The sequence below is a fragment of the Choloepus didactylus genome, chromosome 2 (assembly GCF_015220235.1).
Source record: "Choloepus didactylus isolate mChoDid1 chromosome 2, mChoDid1.pri, whole genome shotgun sequence".
Lineage (NCBI taxonomy): Eukaryota > Metazoa > Chordata > Mammalia > Pilosa > Megalonychidae > Choloepus > Choloepus didactylus.
The window spans coordinates 242367414-242392380 of NC_051308.1; the positions used below are offsets into that span (position 1 = coordinate 242367414).

Below are 24967 nucleotides of genomic sequence, written 5' to 3' on the forward strand. Positions count from 1 at the left end.
CTGGCTGGGGAAGAGGGAAAGGCCCGTGCTGGGGGAGGCCCACCCATGGCTGCTTGGGATGCAGGAGAATTACAGTGAGTTGAAACCCTGGCGAGCTCGCCCACCCTGGGGGCTGTAGGTCCCTGTGGCTGGAGTTTTTCCTTCTTGGCCAACGCATGTGCATCCACCTCAGTGGCAACCAGGAAGTGGAAGGCCAGGTTGCCATAGCAACAATTACTCTTTGAAACAGGCGCTTGCTTCTGCCAGGTGAGCTGACCCAAGGGCCCAAGGAGAGTCACGGGGGTGGTCCATGGCATCTCTGGGGTGGGCCAGGACTGGGTTGAGTGATTCCTTATTAGTTGCTGGAAAGTAGGGCCATGGCTTTGCTTGAACCTGCTTGGACCAGTGTGTCCTCTGACGTGTGTTGCAATGTGCCCTTTCTCAAGGAGGCCACTTTGGCTCTCCCAGTGCCCCCCACGAATGACCCAAGCCACCAACTCATTAGCCCTCTGCTCTAAGAAACTTCCAAGGACACACAGCTTTACCAAGGAGCCCCTCCCTGCAACTGCAGTGCAGGCAACCTGCGGAGGTGCAAGGAAGAAAGGAAACCAGTGTTTCTTCTCCAGGCCGGCTTACCAGGGCTAGTGGCCGTCTGCATGGGCAGTCAGTAGCCCAGTGGCCGGAAAACCCAGAGTTCCCCTGAGCTGTCACCACCACTCCCACAGCGCTCAAGCATCCCTGCATCCGAGTGAGCACGTGTGTCCACCGCCCAGGGCCCTCCACGCTTCCTTCCATGGCATTCGGCTGCTCTTGAAGGTTGGTCTAGAAGACGTTCCACCACCACGTGCAGAGTTTCTGAGCCATGTTCCCGTTGTGAACCACGAAGGCCAAAAGACTTTGCACCCCACCTTCCCCTCCGCCCAAGCAAGGCTGAGCTGGAGCAAATCACTTCTGTGCTGGGGAGAAGCAGCTATGCAGGATCTTTATGCAATTGTCCATGACCTCCTCCTCTCTCTGTGCATGCATCCTCTGCCAAGCAGCCGGCTTTTTTCCTGCTTGCCTATGATGGCAACAATTCTCTTTTGTGTTGAATGTGAAAACTCATCCATTTCCAGTTTGAGGCTATTACTCTTATTTCCCCTCTCTCAGCAGTCCAAAGATTTTCTAACATTAAGAAAACAACGTGCTTGCACTCACACACGCACACTCGCAGCTATGCCCGTCCCTGAGTGACGGAATCGAATAAAGACTCTGCTGGAATTTCATCTCTGCAAAGGAAGGTGCGGTTTGGATGAGGCAGGCACACGCCGTCTGTGCTGAGATGGGCAGTTTTCCATCGGGGACCTTGCGGCTTCTTTTGCAATTTGTCAATGACACGAGCTAATTCTGGGTCTTCTGCGGGGGCTGCTGTGGCCAGCGCGGGCCGGGAGGTGGGCTCCGAGGCCTTCTCCCTCGGCACTGACCACGGGTCAGGACCCCTTCCTGCTCATCCTGACTCTGCCAAAAGAGCAGCCAGCCATCCCGGCTCGTCCCATCGGTGGGAGAGTTCTTTATTACCCAAGGAAATTGAGGCTGTCCAATAGTGAGGGAGGAATAAATCATTGTTCTCAGCTAAATGGAGTAGTGCAGATCTGCTGAAAACGCTGCCTTTTATCAACAGTGCAAATAATGAGGATTCCATGCGCTGAGAACGATGAAACGAGACACTGCGCTATTGATGGGGTATTTGTACTACTCTGAGTTATGTTTTGAAACCAGGCTCTATTAAAGATGCAGAACCCTTTTCAGAAGCAAAAAGACTAATATTGCTCTCCAAATAATTTATAGGTTTCCCCACAAGGCAAAAAAAAAAAAAAAAAAAAAAAAAGGGAAGTTGTCTAGAAGCAGACGAGGGTTGTTTTGGTTTTCCTGTCGGCTCCCAGCTTCTCTGCTCCACTGGGGGCTGGGTTTGGTCCAGATGCCACACTCCTCCAGGTGTGGTGCAGAGGAGAAGGTGTGCAGCCCAGGGGAGGGGCAGCTGGGGAGGCGTGGCACACTCATGCCCATGGGAGCAGCGCCCAACTCGAGATTACTGGGGACCGTCCCTGTGCTTTAGCAAGTCTTCCTTATACTGGAGTTTGGCAGTGGTTCTCAACATCGGGTGATTTTGCCCCCCAGGGGCCAGTGGCACGGCTGGAGATGTCCTCGGTGGTCAAGCCTGGAGTGGCAGAGCCACTGACATCTAGTGGGTGGGGACCAGAGAGGCTGTTGAACACACAACAGCACACAGGGTGGCCTGGTTATAAAGCAACCAAGTGAAGGCACCGCAAAATACCATGATAGTCAAGGGCCATTTCAGCGTGGCCTGGCTCCCTTGATACAGTGGTGCAGCCTCTGCAAACGAGAAGAGGTGTCGGGTAGTGGTTAGAGCACCAGGCTCTGGGCCAGCCTGGTTGTGTCCAGGGTCTGAACCTGCTACCAACCCACTCCATGACCTGGAGATGCTTGTTTGATCTCCCCAGGCTTCACCTCCATGCACAGGGACAGTCAAAGCACAGCTACCTCCTAGGGTGGCTGTGGGTCTTAAATTAGCTTCTCCATGCAACACACTTAGGCCAGCACCTGGCCTGGGATGAGCTCAGTGACCGCAGGCTCTGATAATTATTAAAACTGATGATTGTGACATGGATTGAGAAACAGGCAAGTGCCCACATTGAAGGCTAAGTCAGAAAATGACACAGCAAATCACATGCCCATTATGTCTGCAACTCCTTAATCAGGAGCCAGCCATCCAGACAAGATGACCAGATGGTGGCTTGGGATGTAGGTCTCTGGATATTGTCCATCTTTGGAAACAGAAATTAAATACCAGTTTAACTTAAATACATACACACACATATCAGGAATCTTCACCAAAAAATCAGCAACATTTCCAGTCTTGGAATGGACTCTTGGTCTTGCCTGGGTCTGTTTGTTGGCAGAAAGCAGGCCCATGCTCCACCCTAAGGGGCCTGCAATGGCCTCACCAGTATTGGGCACAGGACGAGAGCCACAAAGGGGAGGGAGGGCAGCGCGGGGCCAAGAGAGGCCCAGGAGGTAGCCACAAATGAAGGGATGCTGGGGCGGGATTTAAAAGAGGAGAGCGGACAACCCCTGCTGACCAGGGCTCTTCTCAAGGCTTCAGGGCCAAACCAGGTGGCCAGCGGCAGAAGCTTCCGGAACAGGCCAGAACAGAGCAGGCCTAATAAAGAAGAGGGGTCACGCCCAGCCCGGGCTCCCTGTCTTCGCAGCTCAGGTCTGGTCAGAGGTGTGGAAAGAACCAGATGAGCTCCAGGAAGGTCTCACCTGGTCTTGCCCATGGACCTGTCGTGCAATCCGAGTGGGGCACGGGAACTTTCTAGATCTCGGATAGTTCTGGAAGCCAGGAGTACCCCCCCCCCCCACGTCCTCAGCTGTGACCATCAAAAATGTCCCCAGACATTGCCAAATGTCCCTGGGGGGGGGGGCACAAAGTTGACCCTGGTTGCGAGTCACTGAACTGGATGAGCAGTAGGATTTCTTCAGGCTTCAAAGTCGAGGATTCTGGAAGCAGATTCACATTCAAAACACATTCCGAAGACGCGAGCAGATTCCTGCAAGTAACTGTTCTACTGCAGGCAGAGGCAGCGCCTATGACTAGTGAAGTCTCTGGCAGTTTTTAGCCACAGAAACAAGCTTTGGTGAGGATGACCACAAAACATTTAAAGTCGGGGCGATTAGAAACACAGGACTTAGAGCAAAGGTGGAAGGTTCTGGAAAATCCCGTTAGGTGGTGGTGATGCTGAGGCAGATGTCAACGATGCATGTGAGAGGTGGAATAATGTTGTTAGTGAAACGTTAGAATGGAAAATTTGCATTATTTCTCAATTAATACATTAATTTACATGACATAACTGAGTATATTTATATGAGATACGAGTAAATAAATTTTAAAAAACAGCTAAAATCCAACAACATTGAATATTAAAGTTCACTCCCCTGCCATGCTTTTATGTCACAATTGGCAATATCTTAATCCTTGAACAATAACATGTGTCAATAAATAATACTCGGCGGGACGTGAAATGCTAAAAGCGTTTCCAGGAATGTGTATCGTCACTTGACTCTTCCCTGGACCCTCGTGTATTATTTTACTCCATTTCTGGATATGCTTGTTTCTTACATATATTTTAAAACCCTTGGTTTCAAATGTTCCTTATTACATTTCAAAGTCTTTGGACTGTAGCAGAAAAATGTTCTGCGCTATAAAACATAGAGCATAGTGGATGTTTGATGGGTTTGCTTCTATTTTCTACCCCACAAAATGCTTTCTAAATGCCATTAAAATTTAGCATACGCCATCGTAACCAGGCTGCTCTTGTTCTGTGCTGAAGTCAATTGACTTCTGAGTTTTCCTTCTTCACAGACATCCAATCAAAGAAAGTCGTTGCCACAGCCAGAGGAGGGGAACACGGAAGCCCTCGCTGCGTAGACCAGCCCCTGCCGCCCTACAGAGAAGCCGTTGCTCGTGGTGGACAGGACGGGTGATTCCAGAAAAGAAAAGGGCTCCCAGGGGCCCGAGGACCTCACCAGGGGCAGATGTTACCGGTGACCCAAGATGCGGACTGAAGCCCTTTGAACCCCAGATGAGAACCTCTCAGACACCAAGCTTTAATTTGGTTCCCAGTCGCTCTCCTAAGTAGCCTGGGAACCGGGTGCGGTGGAAAGAGCACTGGACGGGGAGTCCCAGGCCCCCGTCTCTGCTCTGCTCTGCCCTGCCAGCTGGCAACCTGCTTTAGTTCCCCGGGGCAGCTGCCACAAATTATCACAAACTGGGTGGCTTGAGACAACAGATATTTCTTCTCTCTCGGTTCCGGAGGCCTGGCATCTGAATCAAGGTGTTGGCAGGGCCGGCTCCTTTGGAGGCTCTCAGGGATCACCTGTCCCGCGTCCCTCTCCCAGCACCTGGAGACTGCCAGGAATCCTTGTCATCCCTGGGCTGGCAGACGCAGCCCTCCCATCTCTGCTTTCTCCACGGTGTCCCTGCACCTCTGTGTCTCTGTGTCCAAATCTCCCTCTCCTCTCCATAAAGACCCCAGTTCCGTGGCCCACCCTAAGGCCTCACCTTGACTTAGTTACATAGGGTCACCTTCACAGGTGCCAGGGATTTGGCCTTAAACCCACCCTTTAGGAGGGACACAGTGTGGCCGCTTCATTCCCTTCTGCAGATCATTCAACCTTCCTGAGCTCCCAGCTCTCATCTACTGACCCAGCGACCTGGGGCAGGTGAGCCGGCTGCAGCTCGGGCCCAGATCCGCACGACAGATGGGCGTCTCCCTCCGTTCCTGGGCCCTGGCTGAGGGTCCGTTTCAGATCCCACTCCCCTGCCCCCAGCTCCCCGTGGTGGTGGGGGAGCCACCCCCGCAGCCCCCCAGAGCCTGGCCCCGAGGCTGGGGATGCGTGAGGCGGGGGTACCCGCGAGGCACCCAGCTCCACCTGCGAAGGGGCGCCGGCCACCGAGTGCACCACCAGACATCGTAAATCTGAGGCAGCGGCCACTGTGCTGGGGAGGCTGGAGGCAGCTGGGGCCGGGGGCTGGCAGGTCTCTCCCACGCCAAGGGAGCTCACAGCCGGCTCTTTCCTTTTACCTGCGGCTCTGTTCTTTACAGCAAATTGGACCTTTCGCTCTGAAAGAAATAATTACTCTCGGAGGAGACGCGAGCTGGCCGTGAATGCTGATCCGACACGCAATGTCACCTTGCCAGTCAAAGAGGCTCTGACTCCCCAGCTTGGGTCCTGTCCAACTCCCCATTTCTTTCTCATAATGGAGATCACCTCTCTCTAGAATGTGTCTGTGATCTCCAGAATGACAAGGAAGAAAGCTCCCATCAGCAGGATTCCTTTATAAGAGGAATGAGTGGCAAAGAGGTGAAAGAAACGGGATGGGTGGGGTGAGAAGGGAAAGGTCTGGAGACAAAGCCAAAGGTCAGATTAGCATAACCAGAAGCCCCCGTGATGGTGATGGTGAAGCCCCAACCAAAATTAGCTTCTTGGGACTGGAGGGGCCAAAGGAGAAATGTGGGGCTACCCTGGCCCGTGTCAGCGAGGGACCCCGCACCAGGGCTCGGGGAGCCAGGGTCTGAGCCACAGGGCAAGTACAAGTGTCCCCCCCACACCTCGGTGCGGAGGGAAGAGTGGATGCTGTCATCAGCTCCCTGCAAGGAGGGAGCGTCCACTTTGCCTGCTGCAGGTCGCCCGTCGAGTGGGGAGCTCTTGGCCCTGGGAGTTGTAAATAATTTCCTTTGCGGAGAGTCCAAAAAATAATTTGAGCCACGTGCTCAACTCCCAGAGCCTGGAGGGGCCACAGAGCTGTTCTGAGCCTTCCAAGCAAACCTCTGCCTTGGATGCAAAGGAAGCAGAGCCCCCGGAGCAGCCCTGGGGACGAGGGGGTGGCTTCCCCGCCCGGCTGAGGTCAGCCGGCTCCCTCCTCCGCCTGCAACCCTCCCCTCGGGGCAATTCCCAAGGGCTTTCTATCCACAGGCAAATGCAGCTCAAGGTTTAGATCAGTGGAGCAAGGCCAGGAATAAAATGTGGCAATGAAGGGAGGTAGTGAGGCTAGAATTCTCCACGCATCTCCTGACTTTGTGCCAGGAGGGAGCCGCTTCCAGGGAAGAGGAGGAAATTGCCCTGGAGCAGCACTTCCCGCTGCTTGCCCGCTGGGGCCCTGACCTCCTTCAGTCACCGGACAAGCCCAATTCTGGGTCCCCGCTGCCCCGAGTTGTCTTGCTGGTGAACCAACTCAGAGCTGAAATCTCAAACCAGTAGCAAGCGGGAGAAGACCAACGAAAACCCTAAGAAGCAACCAAAGCAGAGGGAGAGAAAGGGGCCCCCCTCATCTAGAAGGGGGTACCAGAGAGAGACCCCAGCATCCTGACCCCTGCAGGGCTCCCTTCCCTGTCCCCCCACCAACCAGCACAGACGAGGCCACACGCAGGCACCGGGCCCTGGGAGAAAAGAAGTTCTGCCGCACATTTATACTTTCAGAAACATAAAAAAATAGAAAGGTCTGAAATTATGTTTTTAATATGAACAGGAGGTTTTAATCAGAATGGGAGAAAGGAATTCCTTTCAAGTAATAGTCCAGTAATAGCACTTCCTCAAGTAATGAGATTTCAGTACTCAGCAATAAAATGTGATCTATTCAGGAGTCAAGGAAATAAAACTCTAGAGATAATTTTAGGGTGATTTTCAGATGCTGGAATTGGTGTTACAAGTTCAGACCATTAGGCCCACCCTCGGGGGCTGGTGGCTGAGGGCTGGCCACTCCCAAGGCCTTCTAAGGGAAGCTGAAAAGCAGCTGGGCACCTTCCCCAGGACTCCAAGTTTGAGGTTGGTAAGGACGCCATGGCTGCTCCTTGGCCTGGACTCCTGGGCTGGGGGGTGCGGGGGGTGATGTTTCTTCACCCCCTGGATGACTCTCAACCCATCATCATCAACAACTCATAGAGTGGAAGACATCCATTATGGAAAGCCACTACAATCACCACCACAAGCCCCCTGACTTGATTGAAAGGAGGACTCAGTTTGACAGGTTGCTCATTCATTCATTCATTCATTCATTCAACAAATATGTACCAAGCATCTGCTTTATGCCAGGAACACTAATAGATGCACCATATGCAATGCTGCCACTGGGCTTAGCCAAGTGCCACCAACAGGGAACCCCTGCCTCCCTCCCTGCTTCCCCCTAAAGAATGTCCTACTCTTCTTTTGTCTCACCTTGAACATCCTTTCCTCTGGGAAGCCCTGACCCCTCAGACTAGGTCACACTCCTCCCCACATCAGCTGCAGTAGTATCTTTTGCTTCTCATTTATGGCACAAGTCAAAGCTATACCGAATTGGCATGGACTCGTTGGTTTAATATGCATCTCTCTGGGTAGACCAGAAACTCCAGGAAGGCAGGAGCCTGAACCTCTGCAGTGTCCCCAGGATGAACACACTACCTGTGTACAGTCAGTGCCCAGTGAACGTCTGCTTTTGAATGAATGAAGTGAATCGAGAATCATCCCATAATAGAGAGCGCTGGACGAGGGAGACCAGAGTTTCAAGATTCTGGTGGGAAAATCTGCTATTAACCTTGGGAAAGTCACTCGGCTTTTCTACGCTTCTGTTCCTTTTTGTTTGCTGATGTGGCTGCACTAGATAAATTATTTTTTCTGGCTTTAAACTTCAGTGACTTTATGGTTCTGTGACTCTCCGCTGGGAGCCTGTCCCCCGGTGTTCCCTGGTCCCTGTGCCTCCCGGGGGAGTTCGTAAGGCGGAACTGCTTTAGCAAAGGGTGCATCTAGAAAAGCTCCTCGAGGGATCTGTCGCACCTGGCCAGCCTCGGGGCTCCCCGGACTCCGTAGACATATGGTCCTGCTGGGGTCGGCTAGACCCCATCACTGCCAAGAGGAGACAGACAGAGAGCTCCTCCCTCCCACACTTGCTGGGCCAAAAATAGACCTGTTAATAACAGAGTTTAAATCCTCCTGAGGGTCTGGGAGACGAGGCTCAGACTGATGGTTTGGACATCAACCATCCTGCAAAATATTACTCGCTGGCAGGATCCAAACCACCTGATTTGCAAACCACCACCCCCCGAAAGGCAGAAGACAACACAAAGGAAAGGATTAAGTGAAGCTCGGCTGACAGATGATGTTCTACCAAAGGTCACCCCCCAGATCATTCCTTCATTCATTATTTATTAACAATCTCTGAGACATGAGCTACATCAAATGTCCAGCATCGGGAAGGTGATAAAGTAATATATTATAGCTGGAGGCCTCTTAAAGGTGTTAACAAAAAGCTTACAAAGTGATTTCAACATGTTACAAAATAATTTATTAAGAATTCGCTGCAGCTGAACATTAAAAAAGGTATTAATCACCAAGGGAAAGGGAGGCAAGAGAAACAGCTGTGCAAGCCACACAATGAGTGGGTGACACATTCCCACTGATTTAGCACTGGGTTGGACAAGGGTGCCTAACACACCACTCACACCTCACTCGCTTTTGAACTTGGTGTAATGTCTACATCAAAAAATGTACTCAAAATCATCCCGTCCTTCTATAGACACCCACTCTTGGCTGGATGGGTTGGCAAAAATAGCCATGGTCCTCCAGACATCAACCAATCATCCTAGTCCCAATTCTACCCAAGCCTGCCAACCCTACCTAAGCCTGCAACTCTACCCAAGCCCACCAACTCTACCTAAGCTTATCAACCCTATCTAAGCCTACCACTCTACCTAAGCCCACCAACCCTACCCAAACCCACAACTCTACCCAAGCCCACAACCCTACCAAGCCTACAACTCTACCCAAGATTGCAATTCTACTCAAGCCTGCCAACCCTACACAAGCCTGCAAACCCTACCCAAGCCGATCAACCAACCCTACCCAAGCGGATCAACCCTACTCAAGCCTGCCAACCTTACCAAAGCCTGCCAACCCTACCCAAGCCCACAACTCTACCAAGCCTACAACTCTACCCAAGCCTGCAACTCTACTCAAGCCTGCCAACCCTACCCAAGCCAATCAACCCTACCCAAGTGGATCAACCCTACTCAAGCCTGCCAACTCTACCCAAGCCTTTCAAATCTACCCAAACCCACCAACCATACCCAAGCCTGCCAATCCTATCCAGCCCATCACTCTACCCAAGTCCACCAACCATAAGAGAAAAAGCCTAATAAAACAATAAGCATAGGTTACAAAATTGTGTGACAGGGGTAAAAAGTGTGTAGGGGCTGTGTTTTGACCTTGGCCATGTACAAATATCTGTGACCATTTGCAGGTGGGCCACCTGGCCTGGCCCAAATACAGAGAAATGTTCCTGACTTAGTTGTCTAAGATATATGGATCATGGCCTATGCATTTTAGGAATTTCAAGTTCCTCAAGGACAGATATCAAAGAGTCTTCCTAAAAGAAGAGCCATGACAGAGGGCAGCCCCAGGGCACTGGAGAATCAAGTCTGAGATGCAGGGAGAAAGGAAAAGGGAAAGAGTGAGGACCTGAGAATCAAAGGTGATTAATAAACATGGGCCCCACTCTGTGAGAAAACTTGGTCTAAGTTGCCAAGCAGATCAAGTGGGAGGATTCCCACCAAGGGAGTTTTCACTGAGAACTCTTTTAACTGGTATCAAGTCCTCTCTTGCATATGGAATTGATTGCCACATATAAAAGTTTAATGTACCCCAACCTTTCAGGTTAATATTTATTGCATGAAATGAGATTCACCTTGACTTTTTAAAAAGTCGAGCTGTGGAAAAGTAACTTAGATGACTTGGATAATAGGACCTGTCTACTCTAGTTTCTTCTACGCAGTCAACAATGAAGCACATGGAAGGCCTTGAAGGAAGATGTTGGGGCTCAGCGTGCCAGGCTTCTTTAGGCTTCCATCTTGGCCTGGTCAGCTCTGACTCACGATCAAGTGACCATTGGGAGGCCACTTCCCAGGGAAGATCTTCCTGACCATGGTCCCCTGCCCTGAAGTTTCTCTTCCTTGCTTGACTCTCAGTTCCAAGAGACTGGGAACCCAATCTGTCTTGTGCATCTTGCCCACCTTTGCAGCCCCAGGACTGTGTCGGCCATAGCTAAAGTTCTGGAGATGCTCAGTGAATGAATGAATGAATGCATGTTCAGAGAGAGCTGTGGGGCCCACCCCTTTTCTTCAAGCCAATGGTGGCAACTTCTTATAATGAGAGATCACCAATTCTACCTAATGCAGGTCCCTCTTTTTTTCTGTCGAAAGAAAGCCATTAGCCAGGCTGGCAGGCAGACGGAGGAGCCAAACCCGGCTTCTATTACTAAATCCTCCTGTGAGCTGCATCCCTGCCCAAGGAGTAGGCATCCGCAAGAGTGTTCTAAAACCCGCAGTCCCATTTTCCAGGCGCACGTCCCACTGACAATGGCTGGTGTATCAGCCGCTCAGGAGCCTCGGCCGAGCGTGGAGAGATTTATGTGCTGCAGAAAACGACCCTATTAAGCTCAGCAGTAAACTCCCTTCAACCAAACCGGGGTGTGCCCAGACTGCCAAGTGGTGGGAGACAAAGCCTGTGGAGAGAAGGGGCAGGTGCTACACGGTGGGGAAAGCCTCTCATTTCCACTGCCCGCTCTTCCCTCATGCCATTGCCTGACCATTCCACCAGTCCGGGCGAGGATAAGGCTGGGGTGACAGCACAGAAAAATAGCCACGATGACCGTACAGTCTGGAGGGCAGGGGGACGCATGAAACTGTGAGCTCCTCTGTCCCAGTTTGCCAGGGCCACTGTAGCAAGCATCACAGAGTGGCTGGATTAAACAATAGGAATTTGTCCCCCAGTTTTGGAGGCCAGATGTCCGACATCAAAGGCTCAGCCGGCTGGGCCACGCTTTCCCCGGGTGTCTTGCCGGCAGTCCATAATTCAAGCTCTGCTTCTGCACCATGGCCATCCTTCCCCTCTGCGTCTTCTTCCTGCATTCAAATTTCTTCTATGTATAAGGACTCCAGTCACATTGGCTTAAAGTCCACTCTCATTCAGTTGATGACGATGACATCTCAACTGATGACATCTTCAACTGATGACATCACTTCAACTGATGACATCTCTGAAGATCCTATTTACAAATGGATTAACCCCTCAGGACCAGGGGCTGGGACCTGAACATGTTTCCATTGGGGGCAAGATTCTGTTAGCAAGTTCCCAAGTTCCAGCACTGGGCGGGTGCTCAGAGGCTTCACGCCTGACAGCTCACTGGGCCCCCTGGCTCAACCCTCCGAGTGGGCGCTGGTGCCCTCATCTCACCAATGGGAGGCGCTTTGGAGATGTTCAGTCACTCAGCAAGGTCACACGGCTGGTAAGTGGCAGAACTGAGATTGGAACCCTGGTTTCTGTGACACAAAGCCTGTCTTCTCAGGGCCATACTCTGTTGCCTATCGGGACATGTCCTTCATGGGAGTCACCTCCTGGAACCTCCCTCTTTGGTAAGTTGCAGTTTCCACATGATGAGGTTGCACTCCCCCTTTCTGAGCTCTGAAAACCACCCACAGCCCTGGTTCAGAGGAACGGGGGTGACTTCTCTTCTCTGCTTCTGGTGCAGACACCATCCTTCCTTTCCTCGCTGGGCCACGCTCCAGAGAACGTGGGCTGGGGCCCAGGGGCCAGTTCTAAGGAAACCACGACATTTGGGCATGGCTCACTGGCCCATCTGCAGAGTGCCATATCTCTTTGCAGATAACAAGGGTAAAAAAAAAAAGATTCTGGCCACAAAAAGAGCTCAAAGCAAATTGCAACAGGAGAGCAGGGGAGAGAGAAAGGAATTGTAAGGAAAGGGTTCTAAGAAGAGGTGACACTGAGCTGAGCACTGCAGGCTGAGGAGGGTCCGTGCTTGAGGGGACAGGCCGCCTGAGCCCTCGGCCTCCTGGTTGACTGGGCCCAAGGTACTGAGCACTGGGGGGGCAACAGGAAGGGGTGCAGCCAGCCTCTTCCAGAGGTGATTTGCAATTTGGCAAGGCCAGTGATCGTCTTTGTCCTGGGAAGGGGGAACTGGGGGCTTTATGGGGCTGCCCCCTCCTCTGCGAAGTCTGGGACCACTCTGGGCCCTGCTCAGTGCACCCTTCTGGAACCTTCCACGGTGCCTGCACACAGCATGGGGATGAAGGAAGCTGGTGGCCCACCGACCCCTCCTGCAACCTGAGTCTTGCTGGGACGTGCTCCTCTGGTGCCCACTACCAGTGAGCGGCTGGATGGCTGGTGCAGGAGCCACGTCCCCGGAGCTCTTCCACCTCTCCCACCTGGTGCCCTTACATACAGGTGAGCCTGCCCCGCCCCGGGCTCCGTGGACAGGGCAAGCCTCCCGGAAGGGCGGTTTCCCACCTGCCCGTGTGCCTCCCGGGCCTCCTGAAGATTGAGATGCTACAGCCAACCCAGCCAGGCCACAGAGCCCTGAGGCCCACAGGGCGTCCTTGCGAATCAGACACCCACCCACCCCCTGGCCCGGGGCTGAGGAGACAAAGCTGGGCAACCTGTCTGCCTGCAAACAACGGGCTTCACGGCCAGGAGCTCCTTAGCAAGACCCCGCGGCCTCACTGTCTGGAAACAGCAGCGCTTCCCCTGACCACGAGCTGCCGAGGCACAGGGGGTGGCCAGCTAACGCGGGAAGAGGCTGCAAATCACTTTCTCTGGAAAGAGGAAGAAGGAAAATGCATCTCTATTCAGCACCTCAGATTTATTTTTGCAAGCTCGCAGAGGCAGCGGAGTCTGGCGAGGCGAGTCTGAGCCCTGTGACGAGGGAGGTGGCGGGTGGCAGAAGGAAGGATGAAAGCTCTGCCCCTGGACAGCCCCACCCGGCCTGCCGCAAGTGCGGCCACCTGAGCGTGAGGGCATCAGTAAAAAACACAGAGTCAACAGTCAGCGAGCAGAGATGTGTTTGTTACTAATTATGAGAAGCTTGACGTGCTCTGTCTCCTCGTAAAATAAATGAAGTCCATTTTTTAATATCTGCTTCCGTGACTTCTAGATAATAGGCAAATTTACTTCAAGGTCACATCTCATTTATCAAGTCCAGGTTTTTAACTACAGATTCAGAAAAGCAACCAAAGATCCCGCCTCTCGGCACAAGGACTGGGGGGCTTTGTTTGTCCCTGTGACCAGTGACCATAGTCTTTCTCATTAACTGCTTTATTGGCAAAGAGAGCAACTGGGAAGGGCCTGGAAAGAGGCTGTTCTCCATATCCATCAACCTCTCCCTGACCCCCAAGATCTGGGCTTTGCCTCTTGTGCTGAAGGTGAGCCCACAAATGCCCCAGCCCAAAGCACGCAGCAGCCCCTCAGAGCAGCCCGGAAAGGACCGGGCCCTTGTTTGCAGCCATCGAGTCACGGAGGGTGGGAAGAGCCATCAGGGAAGACGACCACCTCCCACCTCGTGCCAGGGTGGGGAGGCGGCCTGGGGCACCCCGGCGCCCCGCTCTCACACTCACTGGAGCTCCCACTCAGGGTTGCCTCCTCAAAGCAGGCAAGTGGCCTGGAAAAGTCCAGAAGCACCAACTCACAAGACCTTGAGGAGGCAACACATGGATTTCAAACGTGAGCTAACCTGAGGGAGGAGCAGGGGGAGAGGCAGCCCGAGGCGGGGACCAGGCTGGGCAAGGGGCTGGCTCTCGCGTGGCCGGAGAGGATGTCCCCTGGCAGTGGTGGCACTGAGTGCAGCCCGTGATCATCCGAAATGTGATGGGAGTCTCGGCTTGGCCATCAAGAGCAGCTGCGGACAGAGGGGCTGTGCAAACTCTCCCCCACAAAGCTACTTCTAAATAAGAGCATTTATAGGTATCAAGCAATTACTATGCACCAGGTGCTTTACACAGAACCCTCGGGCCAACCCGCAGACACAGTCTTATTATTCCCATTTTTCAGGTGTAAAGCCCCAGGTTTAGGGGTGTTGGCAGCTGCCCAGGGTCACACGCTGATATGTGGCAGAGTTGGACTCAAATCTACGTCTGCTTTTCTCTAACCTGTGCTTAATCCTATGCCAGCTCAGGGAGGGAGACAGGGCTGGAAGGAAGGACGGAGAGAAAGAATAAATGGCAGAAACAAAGAAGGGACGAGAGAGAGAGGACAAGATGGTAGAAGTGGGGAGAAGAATTATGACCTCAAATTAAAAATATATATGTAAGTTCAGAAACAATGAGCTAAGAATTAATAAAATAACTGTTTAAATCCCCATCCACTGAGTTCAAAATGCTTTGTGATGAATTTTATGAAATTGATAAACTTGAACTGGCTATATCTAGATAAAATAAAAGGGCAAGAATTAATTTTGTTTTCTAAGCCCTGAGTCAGGCCCTGGCCATTGAGCCGCACACGGGCCAGTGTTGGCTCCAGGGCCCTTTGCGCCCACCCACCGGGCACGTGTGTCCCCCAACTGGAAGCAGGAGAAGCCTCCCACATTCTCCGGGTTCCCTGACTCCGCACATGTCCATCCATTCTGTATGCAGAAGCAGCCCAAGGATCTGCCGCTAAAGATGAAGGCTGATTCCCTTGGCGTGTCCTGAGCTGGTGCTTAACGATCTAATTATGAATCATCAGCTGCTCACGCAATAACAATCATCATCACCATCATCAGCGTAATAATAGGAGCTCGCGCTATTGAGCGCTTCCTGTATGCTGGGAGCTGCACCAAGTGCTTTGCATGTGTTTATTATCTCACTCAGTCCTCACAATTTCCAATTTCTTCTGTACCCAGAAGACAGAGGCATGTTTTAAAAACGCAAATCGATGATGACAGTTGCCTGTTTAAATATAACACAAACAAAAGCAAGCAGACAAACCTAAAACCCTTCGAAGGCTTTCCAGGGCCCTTTGGTAGACTGAAATCTTTAAAAAGGCTTGCACAGCCCTGCATAAATCCATTCGGCTGAGCCTCATTACTGCCCCTCACATTTAATAAGTAAAAAAGGAATTTGCAGCCCTTCGAGATGGGAATCACTTCCCTACTTTACAAATAAGGAAACGGAGGCCCAGAGAGGTTAAGTAACTTGCCCAACGTTGACCAGCTAGGAGGAGCAGAGCCAAGACTTGAGACTCCAGCATCTAGGCAACTTAATTCCTTTCCCTCATCACTTCTCCCTCCATCAGCTTCCTTTCTCCTTCTCACCAGGAGCCCAGGTGGCCCATCCTGAAGCAAAAAGGATGAGGCTCAGGAAGGGAGGCTGAGTCTTGGGTTTTTGAGAACTGCTGCTTCTGCAGCGGCGGCCTTGGGGGAGGAAGGAAGGAAGGGTGGGTAGGTGGAGAAGCCACAATGTATTCCCTTCTCCCCCACCGGCTGGGTGCTCCATGATACTGGATAACATTACATGAGTCTTTTCCTTGGTTTTATCCTCAAATTCCCTAAAAGCCAAGAACTCCACCAAAGCTGATGGGGTCTGTGCATCACAGCATCTTCCACCTGGACCCAGAAGATGCCAGAAGGGAATGGAGTCCAGGAGCCCCTGCTTCAGCAGTGAACTTGCTGAGAAGCCTACGGGGGGAGGAGTTAGGGGTCCCGAAGATGAAGATGTGGGGCTGACACTGCAACAGTGGTTACTGTGGGCCAAGGCCCACTCCGTGCCTGGGGCTTTACAGACATCATCTCCCCTAATTCCTCGCCCCACCCCAGGAGGCAGAGGGTCCTGGAGGAGGAAACTGAGGCACAGAGAGGCAAAGAAATGTGTCCTCAGCCACACAGCAAGTGGAAGAGGCAGGAGTTGACCCCGGGTTTAGAGGACATCAAAAGCCCTGCTCTCGAGCAGTGTTCTGTTCCTCCTTATAAAAGGAGGGGTGGGGCAGACTGGGGACCCTCGGAGCTGAGCCCTGACCTGCTGGCTGTGAGGAGGGAGGCCAGGTCCCCACCTGGGGACTCTGGGTGCTGCCCCATCATGTAAGAACACCACCAGCCAAAAAGAAGGTGCCCGCCAAAGTCAGGGGCACTCGGGTCTCTACGCCCCCATCCACACTGTTAGTCAGACTCTCTCTGTGGAGCTTTCTGCCTTCCAGAGGATGGGCGAGCCTTTCAGACCCTGGGCCGTGCACAAGGAGCCACCCCTAGATACCCCGGGGGAGGGTCAACAAAGCTGGGGGCCCCATTCCTTCAAAAGACGCCAGTCACTCTCCAGGTGCTGGAACACACGTGGGACCCGAGCCCACTGCTCTCAGGCCCTCACCAGGAAGAGGGGGCTTCACACAAACCAGATACAAGGACGTAACTAAATATATTCCAATGTTGGAAGTGCTTTGAAAGAAACCAGGATAGCTGGACATGAGGGTGACTAAGAAGGTCCTGTCAACGGGTAGTCAAGGAGGACTTCTCAGAAGAGGCAACACTTGGGCTTAGTTCTGAATGAGAGGAGCCAGCCTGGCAAAATCTGGAGCATGAGTGCTCTAGGCTGAGGGAAGGGCAAGTGCCAAGGTCCTGGACGTGAGCGAGGCTGGTGAACCCGAGGACCAAGGAGGCCCAGGCCGGCCAGAGGCGAGGGAACCTGGTGCGAGCTGAGCTAACTGGGGGTGGGCTGGAGGCCTGGGGGTCTGGGTTTTCTTCCAGCTGCAGTAGAGGCCCTTGGAGTATTTTAAGGAGGGAAATCTCAAGGTCTCAGTCTTGTATTCAAAATATGCCCCTGGCTGGGTAGAGAAAGGAGTGCAAGGGGTCAGGGTGGTGGAACAAAGACTTGGTAGGGGGCATCTGCAGTCATGCTGGCAAGAGGTGGATGGATCTGAGCTCCATTTTGGGGGTTGAGTTGTTAGAGGTGGGTGACTGGAAGAGGACAAGAGGAAAATCTGGGCTCTGGGATGACTCCTGGGGTTTTAGAGAAAATGGACAGGTGGATGGAGGGGCAGATTTGGAGAAAAACTTAGAAAGAGTTCAGGTTTGGTTCTTCCAGTCTGCGAGGCCCATCAGACAGCCAGGAGGAGAACTGAGGACACAGCTGGGTGTAGGAGCCTGGGGTTCATGGGAGAGGTCAGAGCTGGAGATTTAAAAACTGGGGGGCTGTCGTCATAGGGGTGACATTTGGTGCCTAATATGAGCCAAGCACTGAGCTTAAAATGGTGAACAGAGCAGACTCTGGCCCTGTCCCCGTGTAATTTATTACACAGTTATTATCCCCATTTTACACACGAGGAGACTGTAACCTGGCTGAGGCCGGGCAGCCTGCACATGGCCTGGCCTGAGCACCTGGGCTCCCGACCACTGAACTCCCTGTCTCCATCCCTACACCTCCTGGGTGACCTCTAAGTGTCCCATCCAGTGCCTGGAACTGTAACATCTGTGAGACTGGATCCCTGGCATGGAATGCCATCCCTCTGGAACACCCTCTCTGTTCCTTGGTGGGCCTGGCTCGCGTGGAAGGGGGAAGAGATTTTCTTTGCACACAGGCTCCTGGCATCTCTCTTCCTTTCCTGGGAAGCTTGGCATCAGCTGATGTTCAAAGAATCTCCCCTGGAGAGGAAATCAGCAAGGGCACCTTCTGAAACAACCCCCGTAGCTGGGACTCCTGTCATCAACTCGCCATCCTGTCTGTTAATAATTGGACACGATTTTACCATCGGGGGCTTTTGTGCAAACACCACCACAAAAGCCCCGTGGAATCCAGAGCGGATCTGCTTTTTGTGGTCCATAGCCTGAAGAGCCTTCCAGATGCCCTTCTCAGGAGGCATCAAGGCACACAGGTGAACAGACCTTCTCGATGACAAAAGTAATGTCCCCACCCCTGGAGGGGACCTGTGAGCCAGGTTTGGCACACCTGGCAGAAGAACTGGTACTGAATGCCACGACCGCATGAAACACTCGTCTCTCTGTCCCTCCCCGGGGCTCCCCTCTGCTCCCCTGTCTTTCTCCTGTTTTTCCTCCCTCTTTCCCTCCCTCCCACTTTGCCTTCGTCCCGGTTCCCTTTCTCCTCTTCTTCCTTCTCTTCTCCCTTTTCTGTCTTCCCCCTTGTTTCCTTCCCTTTCTCCTTCCCTCTCTCCTTCCCCACTTTCCTGGAATCCTGGGCTGATTCCCAGGAGCCGGAGCCAGCCCTGCTCATTTCCTCAGCTCGACTTTTGTCTTGGTGCCCTGGACCTGACACTTTCCTGATGATTTCAATTTTCTGCTCTTCGCTCTTCTGTTTTATAGCACGAGGATTAAAAGCGGGAGCATATCACTTGTTCTCTTCTGTATGAAATCCTCTCTCGCTGCACACTCTCGGAGCTGCCTTCCTTTTGGTCGCTGGCTCATGATTTGGTAGTAATAACTCTCTGTTTATACTTGCCATAAACGTCAAGACTGAATAATACACCGCAATCACATCTTATCCTGCAACGCAGGGATTTACGTACGGCTCCAAACACAGAGTGAAACGGCTCCCCAAAAGCCTCTCACCCCTCAGCGCCCTCTGACACCACTCTGAATTGGCAGGGAAGCGAAAGGGACCCTGCCTCGGATGGAACAGGGAAGGCACCTGCTGTGTTCTCAGTTTCCAAGTCCCCTGCCCCGACGGGTCTGCCTCCCCCGGAAGCCGGGCTTGGGGCACAGCTCTCTTGTCACCCACCCACAGATATCAGCACAGCCTCCTGTTTCTGGGGAAGGGATCCTTTCCTGGGTGACGGGCCTCATGCCCTCTGTGGTCAGTGATCCCCGGGACTTGGGAGGGGCAGGGCCCTGGGAACGGAGCGGCCCTGGACACCGTGTGCCATCCGGCCAGGTCAGGGGTCTGGAGGCCTTTCCGCCCTCCCCCTGCTGGAAGGTCCCGCCTGGGCCCGGGACTGCGCTAAGATTAGAAGGCAAAGGCCTCACCAGCTCTGCACATTTCCCAAATGAAAGCCTTCTTCAGACATCAGGATCTCAGCCTGGGAAAGGCGCGAGGCCGTTTGGATGCTCTCCCTGAGAAAATGCTACTTTGGCAGGTGGCCCGTCTCTGTTAGGTCCCTGGGGGTGTCACGTGGCACAACCCCCCATATTCCTGGGTTTCCTGTGACAGTGAGGTTGGCCAAAACGATCAAGAGGGACCTAGGATGGCCCACCGGAGTGAGACCCTCGCCACCGACAGGCCCATGACCAGTGGCTGGGCAGAGGGGTGCAGCCACCACTCCTGACCCCAGGAAGCCCCCCACGTGGGCCTTGTGCAGGGGACACTGGCTGCCAAGCGGAGCTTGCACCTTTAAACAGCAGCAGCAACTCCTCGTCACCCCGAAGGAGAAGGCAGGGCCAGGGCAGAACATGGTGGGATGGAGGGAGGACTCCAAGAAGTGCTCTGTTTCTCCACAATGCACGTGCGTGTGTGGGTGTGAACACCCACTCGCTTAGGTGTACCACAGCACTGTGATTGCCTTTGTATTAAAAAGAAAGCCACGATTCTACAGCAGCAGTTTGATTTGAGGGCAGAAGTCCTGGGAGGTAGATTTAGGCTCAGTACAAAGAATAAAGAGGATTTTCCGACGGTTGGAGCTTCCCTATAAAGGGACGGGCTGCGCCGAGGAGGAACCAGCCGCTCACAGCCGGGAGCGTTCAAAGGCCGGCCGGTTCTCATCAGCCAGGGCAGAGCACCGATTAGACCGCACTTCCCAGGCCTTACATCCTTCCTGGGATAAGGCAGGGTAACGTTAATAGAAGAAAAGATAATATTTCAGGTCTCATCGAAATCTGAGACTGTGGCGGGAAGGCAGGGGCTCAGGGAACCCCGGGGCTCGGAAGGTGATGTGAGTTGGAAGGTTCCGTGGAACCACCGCGGTTCAGTCTCCACTCGCTGAGCCCTCCCCATGGGGCTGGGGGCTGGGAGCGGGGCCGAGACAGGCCTGGAGACGGGAGGATGGGAGCCAGAGTGGGCGTGGGAGCAGGGGGCGCAGGGGCACCCAGAGAGAGCCCCCCTCCCCGGGGCCGGGGGGTAGGGGAGGGAGCATCGGAAGGATCCACGTGGGTGTGGCCCTGGGAAAGGTTAGATCCCAGCAGGAGCCCACGCCGAGACCCCCCGGCACTCCCCCTCAGCCAGGGGGTCCACCTGCTGCACAGGGGCTGGCGCAGGAGCAGGGTCTGGGCTACTTTTAGAATGAGGCCCTGGCGCGTCCCGTCCCCTTAGTTCCGACACTACCAACCCAGGCCTGGATGCTGGGCCGCGGGGGCCATTCTGTCGTCTTTGCTTCCTTTACAGGAAGGGAAACCAGGAGGCCCAGATGGGATGGAGCCTAACTCAGGGCTGAGGGACTGGAAAAACCGGTTCCACACCACTGCCTCCAAGTTGCCTCATCAAAAAACGGGCATAATGATGGCCCCTCTGCCGCGGGACCACTGTAAGGGTTGAAACGAAAGCGTCTGTGAAGGTGGAGCACGGCGCTGAGCAGGTAACTGTCACCAGCTTTTCAGATTCAAGGAAGAATAAGTCTATTTCAGCCCCCGGCCGGCGCCTGGCACAGAGCGTGCACCGGCCTCCGGCAGTGCCCTGGGATTGGAAAACTGCTCCGGACCTTCAGATTCTCTCCCAGCTGCACCTGAAGGGAGAGGGAAGAGGGACCAGGTGACGTGATATCCAAACCGGGGGTGCTGTTAGTAATTCCCGGGGCCAAGAGACGGAGCTGGGAGGGTGCCTGCCTGGTAGCAAAGGCAGGTCCATGGAGAACTGCACTTCCCCAGCAAAGGCTGCACCGGGGCCTGGGAGTTGGGCTGGGGGACGATCCCCCGCTGGGAAGGGACAGGGAGGACAGGCAGGAGACGGCGCTCATCTCCCAGGTCCCGGGAAAGGCCGGGGTGGGCGTCCTGGCACATCCTAAGGCAGTAACTAACCGTCGTGGATGCTCCCCTTGGCGGATGCTGTGGGGTAGGGCACGCGTCTCCATTTTGCTGACTTTGGAGAAAAGAATGGCGTATAAATAAATGTAAAGTATGCTGGTGATGGTGTGAAATGATGCTTCATCTAATTATCACTATTCCATGGTGTCATTAACATGCACTTGAGGAGAATGGTAATGACTTTTAAGTTTATATCACAGCTCGGATTTGCCATCTTAAGCCCAGAGCACGGGGACACGCTACTCCCTGGAACGGAACCTCTTGCAGACAAGTGACAGGATGACACAACTAGGGAAGAAGGAATGGCTCCCCGCTGCTGAGTTGCAAACAGCAAGGAGCAACACACAGGGACCCAGCAAAACCCGAGGACGTCGGGAATGAGGAGACTGGGTGGCTGTGCTGGTCCCGAGGGCTCTTGCTGAGAAACCTTTGCTCAGGCATGATATCCTTCTCTGTGCAGTGAGGGTTATTTTATAGGAATGTGGGAACGTGGCTGGTGTCTCCTTGATGCCTGCGGGGTCTTGCCTATCGTGAAAGTCGCTGTTCTGAATCTACCGGATAAAGGCCATTTGGACTGATGCTTATGGGTTGAATTTCCTCCAGGTCCCGATTCGCTGCTTTTCTCCCAAGCTGGCGTAAATCTGAAAATATTTTGGGTAATTCCACTTAGTCGGATCTTCTGCGTGGAGCCCTCACTCCTGCAGGCATCCTAGACCCCGCCATGTGCCTGCCGCCTTCGTGGCCCTTCTGAGGGGCGGGTGGAGGTGACCTTGCTTAGCACATGGCTCCACACCCCTGTTTGCATGAAGAGTGGGCCCAAGACCCCGGGATGACCACTCACCGGACCGGCCTGGGAGGTGTAACCCGGGCTGAGGTGGAAAGTTGGACTCAACCAATAAAATTTCCTCCCTTTGCACAAGGAGAAAGCAGTGAGCAGTGGAAACTGGAACAGAGAACCCACTTAGACCCAGGTCAGGAGAGCTGAGTTGGGGCTGTGACATGTATGGAGTAGGCTGGGGCCACGAGGAGCCACAGCAAGGCCAGGGATGGGGCAGCCCACCACGAGAGAGCACAAAGGGAACTGCTGGAGAGAAGAACGGGTGCTGGAGCTAAGAAGAAGACACAGAGGCAGGCTTTGCAAAGCAAAGGCAGAGACCCCGAGAGGCAGCAACATGGCCCCAGAAGCAGAGGCTGAGCGAGCACAGCCTCCCCAGCCCCTTGGCAGAGCTGCCCCTGACCCTCCACTCCAGTTGGTCAAACCACATTCTTCCCAAGGTGGCGGAGTGAGGTGGTGTAGTGGGCTGACAGGTAGATCCTTCCCACAAATACGGCTCCCAGTCCTAATCCCTGGAAGCTGTGAACACAATCTTTTTTGGAAAAGGGGTCTTTGTAGATGTGGTTAAGTTAAGGGTCTTCAGATGAGACCAGGTGGGCCCTAAATCCAGTAGCAGGTGTCCCTTCCAGAGACAGGCGGAGGGAGAGGAGGGACACAGGACTGCAGAGGCGAGAGGCCGTGTGAAGACGGAGGCGAGGCTGGGGGGTGAGGCCACAAGCCAAGGAGTGCCAAGGACAATCCGCTGGCCCCACCGGAAGCCGGGACAGAGACAAGGCCTGGTTCTTCCCTGGAGTCCCTGGAACGAACCAGCCCTGCTGACACATTGACTCAGCCCAGAAGCACTGATTTCGGACATCTGGCCTCCAGGACTGTGAGGGAATAAATGTCTTTTGTTTTAAGCCCCCCAGTCTGTGGTGATTTGTTACTGCAGCCCCAGGGGACAAACAGAGGTGGTCTGAGCTCCTTGCAGCCAAAAGGAGAGCACTTAAAAGAACATTAGCAAAGGCCGTGACCGAGCAGTGCGTGCGACAACAGCAGGTGGAGGGGACTGGGCTCCAGATCCGCCTCTGCCCCAATCCACAGTGTAACTTGCCCACGGGGTGGGTCGTCCCCTCTCTGGAGCTCAGCTTCCCATTTTAGCAAGTGAGGGGTGAGTCTAGAGGCCCTCTCCTGTTTGAAGGGCCCAGGCATCACTGTAGATTTCCATGGAAAAGGCTGGGTGGAGCCAGGCCGGTGATGTCGGGGCCACATTCTAACCACTTCTTAGAACCCAGCCGCTCGCTTCAACAAGGAAGATCACAACCACCCAGCATCGGAGATGCAGTGGCTAAACACTTCTTGCCTTACACAGCTTGGAATCACTTTCCCATCCGATGCCCGCAGAGCCTGGAGAGGAAGGATTGTGATTGTTCCGATGCTGTTCCCTTGCGTCGGAGCTGAGCTGAACAGGCCAGGCCACCCTGAGTGTCTGTGCTGTTTGCCGGATACACCTGGGCTTTGTGACAGCAGGTGACTGTGACCCAAGACCCAGCTTCCAGCTGCCTGGCTCAGCCCAGAGGGCACCCAGGACAATCCAGGGAGAAGGAGCCCAGCCTCCCAAGATGAATGGGCCTGGGGGCCGGCCGGAGATGCCACCTTCCTTCAGACCTGGCAGGTGAGGAAAGCCAAAGGGGACCCTTCTGCCTTCCGCCTTCCGCCTTCTGCCTTCTGCCAGGCTCTGTCCGTGGTGCTGGGATGGCGAGTGTCTGCTGGAGAAGAGCTCACATGCTTTTCACAGCCTCGGTCTTTACTTCCTATCCTCCTCCTCTCAAATTCCATCTCAATATACTTTAGATTTTTAAAAAGATCCTTGATAATTGTTACAATTCCTGAGGGAGGAAATGTGATTGTTGGGACCTATAAGCCCAGGTAACATCTCCCAGGCTGGACTGGGGACCGTTAACAATATGGAGGGATATATTACTTTGTTGGGCTTTTCTTTCTCCAGTTTCCATTTCCTCAGCAGGAGGCAGCCCAGCATCATCACCTGCCCGTCTTAGTCATCAGTCTGGAGATCATTAGTAAGACAAGGGCTCTGAGAGACCGTCTAGGTCACTGATCCCTTCCCCCTCCATTCTTTAGACAAGTAATCTGAGGACCAGAGAGGGACAGCTGCCTGTCCAAGATCACACAGCAAAGCAGAGGCAGAACTGGAACCAGAACCCAGGACTTCCTTGCCTTTTTCTCTTCTTCCCTTCTGCCCAGCTGACAGGGGAGTATTTTCTGATTCTTGGATTAGAGATGGACTAACTCACCCCTGGGGCTTTCAAACCCTAACACCATTAACTCTGCTAAAAGTGAGCCCCATATGACCATAGCAGCCAGTCCTTCTTCAGCTTAACTCCTAAACGCAATCGCCAGCTGGGCTGGTCCCTGGACTTTCCAGAATTTCAGGATTTGCTGTGGCTGATGAGGGGAGAAGGCTCCAACAGAGGACCTCTCCGAACACCCCAAATACCTTCTCAGGATCCAACAGGTGATCCAACAGGTGTCCTGTCTTGACGTTTCTCGGGGTACCAGGTGCCCTCACTCCCTCTGTCTTTCTGCAAGTGGGTGAGGGTCCTCTCAAGCTTGGGAGCAGTGAGGTCAGAGGGCCCATGGCCAATGCTGCCAAAGTCCGCCAGGTCACTGTCGTGCAGTGGTGAAGAGGATGGCGTAGGGACTTAAACAGATCTGCAGTCAGATGCCAGCTCTGGCATTTATTAACTATGCTGTTGACCTCAGAAGTCACTCCATCTCTCTCAGCCTCAGTTTCCTTTTCTCTAAGTTGGGTTTAATAATACCTATTTCAGAGAGGGACTGTG

General features: G+C 53.6%; 1 protein-coding gene across 5 annotated transcripts in view; it reads right to left on the reverse strand.

The window, feature by feature from the left end:
• Positions 1 to 24967, reverse strand: part of CAMTA1 (calmodulin binding transcription activator 1) — a 955716-nt gene that overhangs the window by 346030 nt on the left and 584719 nt on the right. The gene's annotated exons all lie outside the window — the stretch shown is intronic.